The sequence below is a fragment of the Schistocerca cancellata genome, chromosome 5 (genome assembly GCF_023864275.1).
Source record: "Schistocerca cancellata isolate TAMUIC-IGC-003103 chromosome 5, iqSchCanc2.1, whole genome shotgun sequence".
Classification (NCBI taxonomy): Eukaryota; Metazoa; Arthropoda; class Insecta; order Orthoptera; family Acrididae; genus Schistocerca; species Schistocerca cancellata.
Window position 1 is genome coordinate 680,693,800 of NC_064630.1, and position 18,376 is coordinate 680,712,175.

The following is an 18,376-nucleotide window of genomic DNA, read 5'->3' on the forward strand; positions in this document are numbered from 1 at the left end:
AACTATGGTTCCTGTAAACTGTGTTCCTATTCTATCCAGATGGTACTTACAGACCTGTACAAATAATCAATTCACTATCAGCTGATTTTGAAACGATTAGCAAAGAACATACGAATATCATTTTAGTGTTATTTTATATATGGACATGAACATCGAAAACCAACGGCCGTCACTACGCCCTACTTATTCCCACCATATCAAGACTACCATTAAATAACAAGGCAAGAAAATTAACGAGTTTCATGGCTATTATAGCACACCTGAAATGTAATCACTTGAAGTTTAACAAACACCTCTATCGGCTCAAATTGACCTCCACCCCTCTATGTGTTTCCGTATCTGAAGCGAGAATTTCCTAGTGGCAGTGAGATAATAAACCCCTGTGGTTGTGAATGTAAGGCCACTCACTCTAGGCACGGGAACGTTTTCACTTGTCAGAAAAAAAAAGTTCACTTACGTACTAACTGGGAGTCTTACTCGCTCCTGACAAAAGACAATGGTAATTAGCGGTAAAAGAAAATTGTACAGTAAACTTGTAACGTCGCGAGTCAATACGCAATAGCATTTATTGCACCACGTTGCAGTATGGCTCGTAGCTTTGGAGCCGTTGACGGTGACAGAAACAGCCGCTTGTATCTTAGCTTGACTCATTCGCACCTGCCACTACCCTAACCATGGGAAGCAGTACCTGTATCAATTCGAACGACAGAACATTGAAGCCCCTAAGAATCTAAATAAACTATATTAAATATTATTCAATTTAGTTAATAGTCAGTATACTGCCCTTTGATATTAAAAATAAGATTGTGTAAAAATCTTAGCTCTCTAGCTGGCATACTTTCAGAGTTAGAGAAAATTACCTTAAACACCCCAAACCGACACTTGTAAGACTGAAGTGAGTTAGGATCCATAACAATTTATCTTTTAGTATCATTTGGAATCATTACGGAAGTTCACAAAATTATAGGTTAATTTGTCTGAATTTTCATAATTGAAAACGTTAACCATTTTTCATTTTCGTAATATAAAATTCAGAAAAGATAGGTATTTATTTAATGTGTTGTTGGGTGAGGAAATGAGAATGAGTGAGAGTTCGTATGTGGGACATACGTAAAAATTCAATATTATCTCATGTTAGATATTACGTAACTGTATCTTGGGAAAGTGTTAAGCAAGCAAGTTGCAACGAAAAATGTAATTTCCCCACCTTGCTAATGACGTGTCCCGTCACAAATTGTGTCTTGTTTCACAGTTATTAAGCACCAGAATATTCTCGAAGAGCGGCACTTTAAAGGAATACAGTGCAAGAGGTAGCACTACGTTTAACATGCTAATTATGTTGCAGGCTGTAGAGCATTCAAAATTTGCTGTAAACAGCGTCAAGGTTGCTGCACTTGAACATAACGACGCACAAATATTTAAAATAGTTCTGATGGTTCCAGACAGGAGGCAAAACCAGACGTGGTTACCAGGAATTAACTAAAAATCCTCGGTATAATGACTCATGACACCATACCAATAATGTAAACAAAATGAATCTTGCAGTAAAGCGATACTTCTCAGAAGGACGAAAAAATTAACTAAACGGACTGTTAAAATGTAGCAGTGCGGGAAATCGTAACTAGCAAATTAAACTTAATACACTACTTCAATCCGCAAGGGAAAAACAGTAGAATGTCACAATTGCGAAGGAAAACTATTTAGTGTATGTACACTTTTTGAAATAATAAAAGGGCACTTTATCTTGGAAGTTCTTACCATATGTCTATACGATAAACGCGTCGGGGTTCCTTTTAACCAGCAAAATCCAGCAGTATCGCACTTATGTGCTGGTTTGTTAAAAGAAATCAGGATCCTTTCTCCTAAGGTCAGATCCTTTCTCCTAAGGCCAGTAAGATCCAAAAGGCTTTAAAATCAATACGAAATATGATAGCCAACAGAAAGAGTGTACTGCCCCTTACAAATTGCTAGAGAAAAACTGTTACTTAAAACGTATGCTTCAGACAAAAGATCTTTCAAAGGAAAACGTTATAGGTTCCTGCAAACTTATTTTTTGTTTATATGCACATAAAACCGGTAACAAACTAAAAACAGACTTAATCATGGCAGAGAAGACGAAGGCGGGAAAGGGAAGAGTTCGTGTGTCCATTGCTGGCTGACTTATCGCAAAGTGACAGCTGTGCCGGGCGAAATATTTGGACAGTGCGATCTCCGTTTATAAGCAACTGGGAAGCTTGCTGTTGCCTGAATTGGAAAATCGCTTCACAGTAAAATGGAAGAAGCCAAACCTCTCTACCCTGACCTGTAGCGGCGACAGTATAAAATAGACTGTTAGTATTATAATGGAGGTCTCTCGGGTGTAAAAGGAATTTGCATTTACACCTTTGTACACAGATTCATCTCACATTTCTAACCACGCCAGTGATTATGTTGCTCTGGGTTTGTACACAACAGCGCTAGCTAAGATGGTTAACGCGCTAGTCAGTCAGTTACCTCAGCTGACAGTTGACGTGTCAGTATAGTCACGCAAATATATCAAATATTAATGAAGCCATTAAAGTATGCAACGTATTAAATATAAGATACGAAGGCGTCATCCAGCGGAAGACGGTGTAAGACAGAAGTTGACATTCTCCGTAAGTTTTTGGTGGATCTGATTATGCAGAAATACGACTATGCATTTGAATGGTCAACTGAAGTTACGCTGGATAAGACAGTAGAAGAAAGAAAAACCTATTTAGAGAATAATATTGTTTAAGATTGTATTGTAGTGCTATAGGCAGTAGCGGAAACAGTACTCCACAAAGAGAAACTAATAGTTCCGGTGACTATGAAGTTTCAACAGAAAAGAAATCCAATACTATTAAAATTTTAAGAAAACTTTCGGAGGAATGTCTTGAGGTATTTATGTTGATTATCATAGACATTGAAATTAGTATACTGGTGTACGTTTACATGTGGTATCTGAACACTGTAATGATACTACTGTAAGCTAAAATTAAACTATTGCATTGTAAACGATGTATGTCTCTGATCGGCTCTATAATGCGGATCGCTGATTTTGCACGACCGCAGAGCCAACGATACTACTTATGGTGTGAGATTGTAGTGTTTGAGTCAGAGAGCGCTTGGGACACAGCAGGCAATGTGCATCAGGCCGTGAGTGAAAGAGGATGCAGTAGGCAGTTTTTGTGGTGTGCTCTGTAAAGCCATTAAGTATTATAACTGATATTATTATTACTAGTATTATAATGTAGGAGTTTTCTCAACCAATATTTTCTGTTACACCGCACGTAAAATAGGTAAATATGCAAAATAGGTAGTTAAAATTGATTTTATAGTGAAATGTAAATTTAATTGTGGTAAGAAATTGATACTACAGAGAAGGTTTACGAGTACATGTGTTATTGGAAATATAAATATGGAAGCAGAAGTTTTCTCGCAGTTAAGGAAAAGATGTTAATTTTTCATTACTTTCCTTTTGCCAAAGCGTTAGTTTAAATGAGTTGGCTGATAATTGGTAACATTGAGCCCTATGTTGTATAAACCGAGAATTTACGTAAACAGATTTGATGTATAGGATAGTTAGCTATTTCCCTTTTGCAATGGTTCTAATATTTGTTAACACAGGTACACCTAATATGATGATTCCTCTTTATGCTTTTCAGTGATGTTAGATACTACTTGCTGTACAATTTTCACCGTTTGTGACTACGTCAGCAAAGAAACGTTTTCGTTCAGTAAAATGGATGTAATTTTTCTGCATGATGTTAATTCAGCTGTTGATGTTATGAAAAGCCTAAGTTAACTTCAAATACAACTTCACTCATCATAAAGTCAGTGTTAGTAATTCACCCAAATCACTACCATCTCCTTGTCTAGGTCATATGATTTTTAAAGACACTGAATGGTATATTTCAAAATATTATGGTCAGCATTGCACTGCGCTGAGCCTGTAGTTAGTATGTACTATTATTCTTTATAAGAGTGCGGAATAACGCAATCCAACATTGCTGCTTTAGACATAAGACAATTTTATTTATTTGCTATGCGCTCAGGGACCAAAGTTATCAGTTTTGAACAGTGCAAGAGGACTCAGTTCCTACGGGACTGAATGTATATTGCAGTGACTGCATTTCTCTATTGCTATTGGGAGTTGCATCGTCCAGTCAGTTCGTATAGGTTTTTGCTAACAATAACACAGAGTAAGTACACCAATTGCAGTTACAACACTCTATACGATTTCCAGTTTTCTCTGAATTTACAGTTCAGGGGTTCCTTTAAGTATTTCAAAATAATAACATCGAACATGTAAGTAGTATTTATTTATGTGGGCGAAAAACAATGAACATCCATTTCGGCTAATAAGACAATAAAAGACCTGGGGATAAAGCAATACACTCTACCCCAGTTTGCCACAGCAAGGAATGAAGAAAAATGTGTCCATTACTAGCAGCTGAAATTTTTGCCAATGCAAAAAGCAAGATAAATTACTCACAGGAAGATTACACGTTCTGCAGCTTTCAATGCCCGCCTCAAGAAAGAGTAGGATAAATCTGGGGGGAGATGGAGCTCATTTGGCAAATCGCATGTGATAAGTACCATAGTGCACCTGTAGTAAAAATTTGTTTGTACAACTAAACACACCTGTTTAGTGTCTATGCCATACATTTTCTTATTTTTTCAGTGTTACATTTAAACACAATATTTGGAACTGAAAATACATTACATTGCGGAGTCTATCACTTATGCCCCTGGTAATATGCCACATTACGTAAAACCGCTTAACTTTAGGAAAGAATGGGGAAGGAAATCGGCGTGCACTTTAAAAGGAGCCATCCTGGCATTTGCCTGGAACGATTTAAGGAAATCACGGAAAACCTCAGTCTGGATTGTCGGACGCGGAACATGAACTTATAAGGTGCTGCATCTCTTCCCTGTATATCGGGATACATGGCGCCGTAAAATCCGGTACATTAGGTGCACAGTGTTTTCGTTAGGTATACTGGCCACACAAATCAAATAAGCATTTGGCTGTATTTTCGTTGAAATGACTTGGCATGGATTTTCTGGGGGTCCACACAGTCCCATGAAGATCAATAATATTCAGTATTACCGAATGTGTATATTGGCCAGTTACTCTAAATTTATTCGCTGGAAACCGACAAAATAATAATACACAATTTGTAAATAATATTATATTTTTAATTTAATCCATAAATAAACTAATTATCTAAACCAGAGAATTTCTTAGGTGTATAAATAAGATATCATTAAAAGAAATCATTAAAAACTATTGTTAACACTTCATCCCCCCACTGGCACACAAACACACACACACACACACACATATATATATGTTTTATATATATATATATATATATATATATATATATATATGTATGTATGTATATATATATATATATATGTTAGTTCAGCTGTTTTATATAATGTGGCATATCACCTGTGGCGTAAGTGATAGCCTCCGCAATGTAAAGTTATTTTCACTATCAAATATTTTGTTTAAATGTAACACTGGAAAAAAATGAGAAAATCAAATCAAATTAATGGCCATGATAGCCAAGATGTCAGCACTAGAATCAAAATGCATGAATATACTCTAACACCATTACTCTAATACTCTACTGATTTATTTTGATTTTGTTTTATTTAATGTTACATCGTTGAGATCCTGTAAATGTTGTTTGATTGAATCGGTAATGCAAAACTATATACTCTTTTCTTTGTTTAAAACTTTGATGTCCTGATTTGACTCTATGCAATGTATTATATCTGTCATTTCAATTCGTTGTCCCATTTGGAGGGAACAAAACTTACTATATATAATTGTAATTTCTGTGTGAATAAGATTTTGTAGAAATGTCAATATGTGCAAATGTTCTGTTTTATTTGGTGTATTTGGTTGCTGTTATGTAAACTGCTAATCCTCACTTAGGGTTTTTAGTTAATTTGTATATAAAAGGTGTTTTGGTTCCCCTTGGGAACGGAACTGTAAAGTGTGCACAAATTGTGGTTGGCATAGGTAGGAAAGGTGGAACAAGAGTCAGTCGGGGACGAGCTACCAAACTGTGCACTGCCATGGAAATGTTGCACATTGTGTTGGTTCCGAGAGTTTCTTTTTCTACCATTTTCCAATGCCTCGGATGGATGGATAAATAGCTGGAACTATTCTGGAGTTGGTATCCATCACCGCCACCAAGAAGGGAAAGAGTCCAGCAATTCTGCCTGCAAATCCACCTGCCAACATGCAGTTGCCACCACAATGCGCAATCACTATAACAGAATGCTATAATAATGTACAGTGAAGGATCAGCTTATTGGATGTAGTAGTGTGCTCAAATATAAGGTAACTTATAATTGAATTCATGTATCTACCTGGATTTTTCCTCATCACAACACCTTTCAGGTTCCTCTCCATTTAAATTATGATTACCGAGTGTCCTAGTTTTTGGAAATAATGTAAGCCTCAGAACATTAAATAATGTTATTTGATCTTTGGTAAGAAGGGAGTATTCAGATATACCATGTATTTGATGAAATTGTGGGAGGTAATAAATGTAGTCTTGTGAAAGCCTCCCATGCATGGAAACAGTCTAATTTAAAGTTTTGAGGAGTTTCAAAGTCTCCTATTTAATCATTTACATGCAAGTAGAAGGCTGTGGTAATAATGATTTACAGTTTCTTTTATAAATTAAAATTCTTTAAATTCAGGCTTATAAAGTTTTGCTTAGTTCACGATCATAGTGCTACCTGTAGTAAATTTTAAAAGGTGAGTCAGTTTCTTGCAAATTTGTCAACATTGTGTTTCACTGTAGTAAAAGTGAAAAACTGCAATAGTAGAAAATTATATGTTCATGATTGTTAAGTGTTTGTCTCTCTTGTGTATTGGAAGTGCATACTAATAGTATAACTGGATCCACAGTTTGTCTATTGTGCTAATGCGAGGTAACAAGTAATGGGAAGACCACTATTTATGAAAACCATAATTTCCTTATTCGAAAGATAGTGAGAAGCAACCTGATAGTGGATTCCAATTAACTTTCATTTTAAATAGTAAAGTATTTAACTTAGAGAGACTTAACAACTTATGTCCAATTTATGATCCTGCAGTGAACGTTAAAAGTAATGTTAGAAAGACCATTCAGTTTGAACAAGCCCTGAATGTAATAGTGTGTTTCAGTATCTGTTATATTTTTGCCAGAGTTTGTTCTACTCTAGCTGTTAGCTTCAATCTTACCGTAAACATATGTATGTGTCAGTTCATTGTACTCACGTGTGGCCAAGTATAGGTTGTGTTTGTCCGTTAAAGTTACTCATACCTACTTTCTTATATATCTTAAATATATTTCTGCTTACCACCTGGCCAATAACCCTGTCAAAAGATATATGCGTTAATTAAGAAGGTTAGGTAGAACCCACTGTCACCGTAACCATAAGGCCTGGGGCAGATTTGTAAGTGACTTTGAAAAGACCATGAACAACTTATACCATGAAAACACCGGTTTACCCCTGAAGAAATTCTGTTGGACCATAAAAGTAAAAGTGTTATTGAAGAGATCTTGCAATTCCCACCTATTGTAGGAATTAACCTGCATGAGAAAAAAGCGTTAGTTAAGAAAAGAATGAAAGAGAAAGCGGCCGCTAGATCCAAAAGGCCTGATAATAACCTTATAACAACTAAATTTAAGCTTGGAGATTATGTCTTAGTGAAGACTCATGAAAAATCTAGTGAAATTAATAATGAAATTTCTAAATTCAAATACATTTACAATGGGCCAATTATAGTGCAAGGAACTCCACATGCAAATGCTTATTTTCTTGTGTACCATAGGTCAAGGAAGCCTTTAGGAGTTAGTAATATAGTTGGCCTGACTTTGTATGTCCACAGAAACCAATTATGAATGAAATGTGCTACCCTCAGGGGACATGCACTCTTTGCAATGTCAAGTGTCTGACGAGCACTAGGTACCTCAATCATTGCCAGCACTACTTCCATTTCTTTTCGTGCTGCCCACCTTCCTCTTCATAATTCAGAACTTTTACTGTCTTCTTTCCTTCTTCTCTATCAGAGTAAACTGAAAAGTGTGGAAATAGGGTAAGATACTGTGTATTGTTTGAGGACAAGTAAATCAATTATTAAATTGGGCACACTGGAAAATGACCAATATGAATGTAAGTATTGTGCATATTGTAAAGAGAAAATATAATGGAAAAGTAAAGGGAAAAGTATAGATGAGAAAAGAATAGGTTACTGAAAAAAAAGGTAAATGAATGCCATAATATGACTAAATGTAAATATTCTTGAAAAAAAGGGGCAAATATGGTGTTGAAAAACTGTATGTGTGTTTAAAACTGAGGAGATAACCCTGACTAATGTATGCGAAATAGATGTGAGAGGTATGTGTGTTTCTAGTGAAACCAAAGGTTGGCAGAAATCACTTACAGTAGGACGCAAAAGTATTGTTCTGATGATGACATATTTGATAACCTAAATGTGTAATTAAACTGAATATTGACTTTAAAAGCAATATTACTGAGTAAGAAAATGGGAAGAAGAACCACAAATCTGGGACTCTCAAATAACCCCTGAACATTGTCATTATACCAAAAATATCATTTAAATTTTTACTGATCAATAATGTATGTGTTACCTGGTGTTGTCATTTGAAAAGAATTGGTTTTGTTACCAGTGTCTAATTACTGTTTCAAAGTTACAGGTTTCATGTTTTATACCATTAAAGCAATTGGTAACAAAGATGTGACATAATGATGAAAAACTTAAAGGTGATGACAATAACCTGCTGAAAAATATGTTGTTGGGCAGCAAAACAAGAAGAAAGAATAAAAATGCTGTGGTTCTGAAGTTGAGGACTACCAAATATGCTATGTGAGCAGTAGCCAAAGGACTTGCCATTGTGGGGGCAAGGAGTTGATGAGTGGTCATGAACTGCCTAACCTAGAGGATGGAGCAGTGTGTCAACTTAAAAAGGTGTTCTTTAGTGTCCTTAATCTAAATTGTGTTTTTGCGCCTAAATGTTTATACACAAAGACTGCCAAACCAACAATGGGCAGAATATGTAACATGGACTGCGAGTGCCGAGGCAAGCAGTGAATAAATGTAGTCTTGTGAAAGCCTCCCATGCATGGAAACAGTCTAATTTAAAGTTTTGAGGAGTTTCAAAGTCTCCTATTTAATCATTTACATGCAAGTTAGGTTTTTTTATCATTGTGTTATGGACTGACTGTTATTATAGGAGTCAGTGAAAAGTTATTATAAAATGTATAAGGAATCTTATTCAAATAGTTGTAGATGTTTCAAGACTAGGTTATCTGGTGTAACTTAAAAATTGGAGTGTCTTGCTTTAAAACACAGCAGCGATGATTAAAGCTAGGTTCTGAATATGTTAGTGTGTTTATGTGCAACAAACATTTTGGACTGCTATTAATGAAGAGCAGCTTTAAAGTTAATAATTTAGAGAAAAAAACCTTGCAAAGCTACTTTAGTATTTAAAGAGTCAGTTGGAAAAGGTTCTCATAGCTGTTTTGTGTAAATATTTGTACATATGTTGATGCAAACTTAAATTTTCAATATTTCATTAATTGCTGAATCTTGTAAAATGTACTGTGATCATGAGTATGCTTGAGTGACTGTGAATATTTACTTTCTTTAAAAATATTGAAAGACAAATTTCTGCTTTGTTAAGTTAAAATGTTCTGTACTGTTCTCTATGTGTTTATTATTACTATATTTTTTGAAGGCTGTACCTATTCTACTAATATGCAGATTATCTGTGTGCTGTTTGTCTATTATTTAAACTGTATGTGTATGAAATGAACATGCTTAAAAATATCTTGTGTAACAAGGCAAAATTAGTTTCCTTAAAGGAGTGTGAAAATGAAAATTACTGTAAATGGCTTGTTTTGGAAATGTTTTGGAAGAAAGGTATGAAATTTCTTAGTGTATATACTGTATGTTTGTAATATGTATTTTTTGGGTTTCTCCCAACTGAAGTTGGATAATTTTTTTTTTTTTTTGTAGCCAACACCACTTAGGTGTTATAGATGTTTCCTTGAAGTATCCCTTAAAGGGAACTTCAACAAAACATGGGGCATGTGTAACACCGTATCTCTAATACTCTACTGATTTATTTTGCTTTTGTTTTATTTAATGTTACATTGTTGAGCTTCTGTAAATGTGTTTGTTTTAATCGATAACATAAAATTGCATACTCCTTTCTTTGTAAGAACTTTGATGTCATGATTTGATTCTATGCAATGTAGTATATCTGTCATTTAAATTCTTTGTCCAATTTGGAGGGAACAAAACTTACAGTGTATAATTGTAATTTCTGTGTGAATACTTTTTTTGTAGAAATGTTAATATGTGCAAATGTTCTGTTTTATTTATTGCATTTGGTTGGTGTTATGTAAACTGCTGACCTTCACTTAGGATTCTTAGTTGTTCTGTGTGTAAAAGGTGTAGTGGTTCCCCTTGGGAACAGAACTGTGTAGCGTGCGAAAATTGTGGTTGGCCTAGGTAGAAAAGGTGGAACAAGAGTCAGTCGGGGACGAGCTATCAAACTGCGCACTGCCATGTAAATGCTGCATATTGTGCTGGTCCCGAGAGAGGCTTTTTCTGCTACTTTCCAATGCCTCGGATGGATGGATAAATAGCTGGAACGATTCTGGAATTGGTATTCATCATCGCCACCAAGAAGGGCCTGAGTCCAGCAATTCTGTCTGCAAATCCGCCTACGAATATGCAGTTGCCACCACACTGCGCAATCACTGTAAAGGAGTACTATAATAATGTACAGTGAAGGATCAGTTTATTGGATGATTTAGTGTGCACAAATAAAGGTAAATTATAACTGAATTTACGTACCTACCTTGACTTTTTTCCTATCACAACACCTCTCAGGTTCCTCAAAATGGTTCAAATGGCTCTGAGCACTATGGGACTTAACATCTTAGGTCATCAGTCCCCTAGAACTTAGAACTACTTAAACCTAACTAACCTAAGGACATCACACACATACATGCCCGAGGCAGGATTCGAACCTGCGACCGTACTGGCCCCGCGGTTCCGGACTGTAGCGCCTATAACCGCACGGCCACGGCGGCCGGCTCTCAGGTTCCTCTCCATTTGAACTATGAATACCGAGTGTCCTATTTTGTGGAAAAAATGAAAGCTTCAAAGTTAGACAGTTAATTACATAATGTTGTTTGATCTTTGATAAGAAGGGAATATTCAGAATTACTGTGGATTTAGTGAAATTGTGGGAGATAGTAAATGAAGTTTTGTGAAGTTTCAAAGTCACCTATTTAATCATTTACTTGAAAATAGAAGACTGTGGTAATTAAAACATTTTGCTGCTTCTTTTATAAATTAAAGCTCTTAAAATTGAGGCTTATAAAGTTTTGCTTAGTTAATGATCATAGTGCTACTTGTCGTAAATTTTATAAGGTGAGTCAGTTTCTTGCAAATTTGTCAACATTGTGTTTCACTGTAGCAAAAGTGGAAAACTGCAATAGTAGAAAATTATATGTTCATGATTGCTAAGTGTTTGTCTCTCTTGCGTATTGGAAGTGCATGTTAATCTTGTGTATTGGAAGAGCATGTTAATAGTATAACAGGATCCACAGTTTGTCTATTGTGCTAATGCTAGGTAACAAGTAACGGGAAGACCACTATTTATGAAAACCATAATTTCTTTATTCAAAAGATAGTGAGAAGCAACATGTTTGTGGATTCCAATTAACTTTTATTTTAAATAGTAAAGTATTTAACTGAGAGAGACTTAACCTATGTCCAATTAATGATTCTGCAGTGAATAGTAATAATAACGTTATAATGACCATTAAGTATGAATAAGCACTGAAAGTAATAGTGTGTTTCGTTATTTGTTATATTTATGCAAATAGTTTGTGCTGCTCTAGGTGTATGTTCCAACCTCAACGTTAACATAGGCAGGTGTCAGAGTTCATTGCACTCGCGTGTGGCCCAGTCTAGGTTGTGTTTGTCCGTTAAAGTTACGCATACCTACTTTCTTAAACGGGAACGTTGATCTTTCTCTTGCTAATTAGGTTGGCGACCGTTGTCCTTATTCTTTAAACCGTGTATCTAGCAAAAATATTGTTTGTTACTGTTCAAATATTTACGTAATTCTGACTTTCATTTCCGATAAGCCACAACCGTTAGGTACAACATGGTCAACATATCAAAATTCCTCTCAGAGGGTAACACTGCTCTGTTGCTTTATACCATAATTGCTTTAACAAGATAGTTTTATTTCACGACCGGCCTACAACTTTAAGGTTATGGTACAGCAGTAGCAGACGGTAGTGTTATAATACTGTTACTACTCAAATACTGTATTTGGAAATGTTTGACTGTTTCGTATATATTAAGAACTAATCGTGACGCTGAAAGAGGTTTTGAACGTATGTTTACAGACTTACGTCAGTTATTTCCAAGGAGCTTATATAAAACTTCCTCGATCGAAACATAAGCACTTTTATTGTGTGGTGGCTTCCAGTGAGCAACTGCAGTGCCGATACTAGCACAGTGTCGATATTTGCCGAAATTACGAATGGTGCGCAGCCCAAACCGTTAGCCGCATCTCTGCCGGATTTACCTTACAGAACGTGCCATCCAACACTGGTTTTATGACACCCACAAATGTTCAAACAGACGAAGATATACGTCAGTTTGCCGTCCACTTAATCGAAGAAGCCAGTCAGGAAAGTGCAAGTTTTCCAAATACGATCACACTTTATTTGGAATACTGATCAAAATGGACTTCACTGTGAAATAAGTTCTGATGCATCACTGTTAAACACGGGGAAAAGTCATTGGTTGCCTGAGTCCAGTCTGCAGTTCGTAGTTATAAAAGTGATGTTGGACTTTCAATGTTGATCTTCAGGGAAAATCTTTCGTCCCGAAAGTTAAAAAGGCTATTGAAGTCAAACTTATTACCATAAACATTCACAACAGACCATTTAAAATCCTTTTTCGTTAATGTTGTTAATGAGAATGTCACAAACAAGCAGAAGTATACGCTACGTTGTGATTCTTGGACTGCTCACAAGGACAACAACAAATGATTCATTTGCGGGTAAAGGCACTGAATGCAGGATCATTCCGCCAAAACAACAAAATATGTGCAGCCTTTGTGCTGGGTATATGTCTTCCGGCAGTGTAAAGTAAATGTAAGAAGGGTTACAGACTCTTCGAGGACTCTTTGCAGTGATATCGACACTACATTAGGAAACAGAATTTTCATAATGAAAATATATTCTGTTTATTAAAACCAGCTCTCTGCTCCAGTGTATCAGCGTATGCTTCAATATTCCTAGCAAATGACTGGGTAAAATACTCCCCCACATTTTGCTGAATTCAAAAATATGATTCAAGAAACGTTTGATTTGTGCAACTAAAGAATATGATTTTCAGGATTATCCAGATACTGCTTACGCCAAATGCGTGTTGTTTCAAGCACTTTATTCAGGAATGTCACGTACATTTTTAAAGTCTGAAAGTGGGAAAACTAAGAGTACGACAGTCGAATGTTCTGACCATCCTAATCGTAGTGGTAAGTAAAGTTTCTAAATAAAATCAGAACACCGAATTCCTGTTCGAACCCAGAGACTTGCCACTCATCTCAACTCATACAGTTAACAACATAGTTTCGCTTTATTTACATTAAATTTTTCAACTTCCACAACAAAACATAGTCTGCACCACAGTAACAACATCACTTAGAACAAATGAAACGGAAATTTTTCCCTGCACATAATTACCTTCAACCACCGTAACCAAAGGCCTTCATGCCTACACAGTTAACCTGAATAAAGACGTAAACATCAGAAGTATCGTAATATCAACAAAACTTCGCTGTCCTCTGAGGAATAACAGTTGAGAGTAATCATATCCGCACTTCATTATTCCTTGTAATTTACATTCCCTTACCTAATACATCATAGCTTGGTGCACTGAATTTACTAGTTACGCCACTCCGACTTATGAAAGACAAAAGGTAGGTGAGGTGTCAGGTCAGAGGGGTGTTCTGAACACAATTTCGACACAAAGCAGCTCAATAGGCTGTGGAGTGGAAGGGGTAGGCTAGCAATAGAACAGTGCATCACCATTGAGTAGACACTCATTTATTGAATACGTAAGTCAGGTATTACCCAAAAGGAACAATCAGTACAAATTACAAAATAATATTCTTTTCCTTTAAGTCACTCAAACATTTAAACAGGCAAATAGCAATCATTTAACTGAAAGCCTTTTAAGAAAGCAAGACTAGAAAATTTGAATGATGAGTTAAAATCATATTTAAATAGGCTCTGACCGAGCACACATTTTAAAACGAAATACTTCCTTTAAGGAACCAGCGATGAAAAATAATTACATAATCCTCAACAACCATATTACATCCAACACATTTAAGATTAGGCAGTAATATATAACATCAGAGAGCTGCAGTCCCAAGTTTTAAGCAGCACGTTTCAGATGGACTGCACTGCAACAGTACAATACAAGTCCCTCAGAGGATCTCCCCACACAGGAAGTTATTGGCGCAATCGACAAAATATCAACATCATTCCATTTACAGACCTAAAACAAATTAAAAACTCTCTTAAGTTTGTTGCAGTTAATTCCCTTTCAACATAACACACAAGTCTAGCCCCAGGACGGCACCGACACCCCGCAATTTAGCACGCGGAAAACTACAGCGATGCACTCATCACGTATCCTTACAAAATCCAAGAACAGAGAGCCGGCTACCCAATAGCGGAACATTTAACTTCGCGCAGCGTGCGGGTTTGCGGGATGCTGATCTCGCCCTTAACCTCGACACCAGTTCAAATACTAGTCAGCCTACAATCTTGAACCACCATACACATTCCTTCAGTTACTGCACAGAAAGTCAGTGTGATAGGCAAACAGAGCAGCATATGTTAAAAGCTTAAGCATTTTCCTTACTGGACAACCCTTATGAATAGTAGCCGTAATTTTTTTTTTTTTAAAGTGAGCACACCCACAATCAAAAGACAAACAACGCCAATCATAAGCACAGTAGCACATAAGCAAGTAGCAATTGTAACTTCTGCTTAGATTGGCTAAAAACCAGCGCGTGATTTAACACACCAGAGAACGGTCTTTACAATAAACCATCAATACAACAGCAAATTACTCACAAGTGTACTCCCCCACGATTACGATTCGCAAAGCCATAGACAAAACGTGGAGATCGTATCACTTAGACCAACATAATGGTGCTCCCTCAGTCACACCAAATAACTGACTCCCTTAGTTGCACAGCAAAGAACCAGACCTAATGAAACCACCACAGTTTTCGCCTCTAAATTGTCACAGTACAAGTGAGATTCAATCACAAATGTAATTTTACGTCACCAGTTCCCGTATAGTCAATACAAGCGCCTGATTTGCACCCGTTTATAACGGCAGGCAGCAGCATCGCACGGAAAAGAGCGTAGACACAAGCTCTTACCAATTCTATTCTCCGCAAGCAGCCACCTCAACTCTTGGGAACCACTGGGACATCCAATGCAAAAATCGTTACTCCTTCACACAAATTACAGGACGCCAGCTTCCCGCTGCTTGCTACGGCGCCTTCCGTTCAGAGCCAACTTGTACATCTCCATGCGATAGGTCCGGTCCCACACTCGCTGTGTCAACCCGACCACCATCTTCCACCACGTCCCGGAGCACACACCCCACAGGACCTCGCCTCGTTACTCCTCGCGTAGGCCCCAGAGGGCGCCGCTTACCGCCCTGACCGTGGCAGGAAAGATAATCAACCAGAGTGGAACTATCGATATGAGCCGCCACGGCTCAGCAGGGACAGAAATGGAATAAAATTTGGGGAGAATTAATTTAGAGGGATGCAGAAAAAAGAGAAAGGGAAGACGGAAAAAGTTCAATCCTTTTGATCCGCAGTCCAGCATGTCAAATAACGACCTAGCGCTTTCGGGAACACAAGTGCTAATCGTGTAACAAAGACTGCGTATACGCTAGGGGCCTCAAATCGCCTATCCCATTAGCAACATTATAGACTATACCAGATTTGTCACAATCTAATAGTTTGCCTACATGCGGATTTTGCATGTGCCTGTTGTTGCAAAGAAAATAAACTCCCGTCATTGCCCAAATAATTTAGTGCACTAATGATTGTGGAAGACTTGCAGATGCAATATGGAGCCTCAGACAATGACAGAGCCCTTGAGGTGCCACGTTTATGGAGCAAGAAGAAGCAAATTGCTTTCTTCAGGGTGCACAGACATGGTGCTTCTAGGAAAGATGAAAGAAAGTAGAATGGGTCATGACATCAATGCGAAACAGAAGATATTGCCATGAGCGGCTGGAACAATCCGTGATTGCCGGAAACATTTCGTTGGCTTAAAATCCCTGGAGATTAAAAGAAAAATCTATCCTGGAGCCATAGTAGCACATTCGGTAACATTCGGAAAAATGGAAATGAGCGTATGGCATCGTTGGCTGGGACGCCCCATCGGTCGCCAAGTGCAAGTCTTACATCAGGAGAAACGGAACGATCAGCTGTTGCGGAGCATGCTTTCCAGCCAGGGAACCACAATATTCGTTTCAAGGAGACGCAAGTACTAGCGGCTACAAGCGGATATTACGAAAGGCTCTACAGGGAGGCAATCGAAATCGCTAAACACCCAAATAATTTCAACCGTAAAGAGGAGGGTGTGAAATTAAACGGCATATGGATGCCGGTGTTAAAGAAGATGTGTACCACCCGCCCACTACTGGGTGATGGCAACGGCGATCGACAGTGACGGACAGAGGCCAATTGCACTGACGTTTTCAAAACACGTGACGTCATGCCGCGGCGTAGGAGCGCGCGGGCACGGAATTTAGCGGCAGTCAGTAGCGAGCCTGTGGGAGTTTTGGACCTTCCATTGAGGTACGGACCCCCTTGAAGACGTCTCCTGCAGTCGGAGACGAAACGTTGAGAATCGACACAGAATTCATCAACCGACCACGGCATAACAGCCAGGATAATTATAATGGACAAGATCTTGAGAATGAGCTGGCCAGGGCAGCAGTCGAACATTATCTGTATCCCGAAAGACCCGTACAGGACCTGCAACATGCGGTCGTGTATTATCCTGCAGAAATGTTGGCTTTCGCATGGATCGAATGAAGGGTATATCCATGGGTCGTAACACATCTGAAATGTAACGTCCACTCTTCTAAGTGCTGTCAATGCGAACAAGAGGTGACCGAGATGTGTAACCAATGGTACCCAATACCATCACGACGGGTGATACGCCAGTATGGCGATGAGGAATACACGCTTCCAATGTGCGTTCACCACGATGTCGCCAATCATGGATGCGACCATCATGATGCTGTGAACAGAACCTGGATTCATCCGAAAAAATGAGGTTTTGCCATTCGTGCAGCTAGGTTCGTCGTTGAGTACACCATCGCATGCGCTCCTGTCTGTAATGCAGCGTGAAGGGTAACCGCAGCCACGGTCTCCGAGCTGATAGTCCAGGCTGCTACAAACGTCGTCGAACTGTTCGTGCAGATGGTTGTTGTCTTGCAAACGTCCCCATCTGCTGACTCAGCGATCGAGATGTGGCTGCACGATCCGTTACCGCCATGCGGGTAAGATGCCTGTCATCTCGACTGCTAGTGATACGAGGCCGTTGGGATCGAGCACAGCGTTCCGTATTACCCTCCTGGACCCACCGATTCCATATTCTCATAACAGTCATTGGATCTCGACCAACGCGAGCAGTAATGTCGCGGTACGATAAACCGCAGTCGCGAAAGGCTACAATCCGACTTTTGTCAAAGTCGGAAACGTGATGGTATGTATTTTTCCTCCTTACAGGAAGCATCACAAGAACGTTTTACCAGGAAACGCCGGTCAACTGCTGTTTGTGTATGAGAAATCGGTTGGAAACTTTCCTCATGTCAGCACATTGTAGGTGTCGCCACCGCCGCCAACCTCTTGTGGATGCTCTGAAAAGGTAATCATTTGCATATCACAGCATCTTCTTCCTGTCGGTTAAATTTCGCGTCTGTAGCACGTCTTCGTGGTGTAGCAATGGTAATGGCCAGTAGAGTGTGTATATGGGGCTCTCATGAACTGTGCAGTGACGTTCGAGCACAATGATTCTGACTCACTGCATTTTTACATTACAGGTAGTTGGAGTCAAAGTAATAGCATTTTATACAAAAAATGAGGTCTAAAAATCACAGCAGCATCTTCGTTATTTAAAACTATAATTTAGTGAACTGAGAGAACTTATTCGCTTTCGACGTTCTCCTCAGAGCAAACGGCTA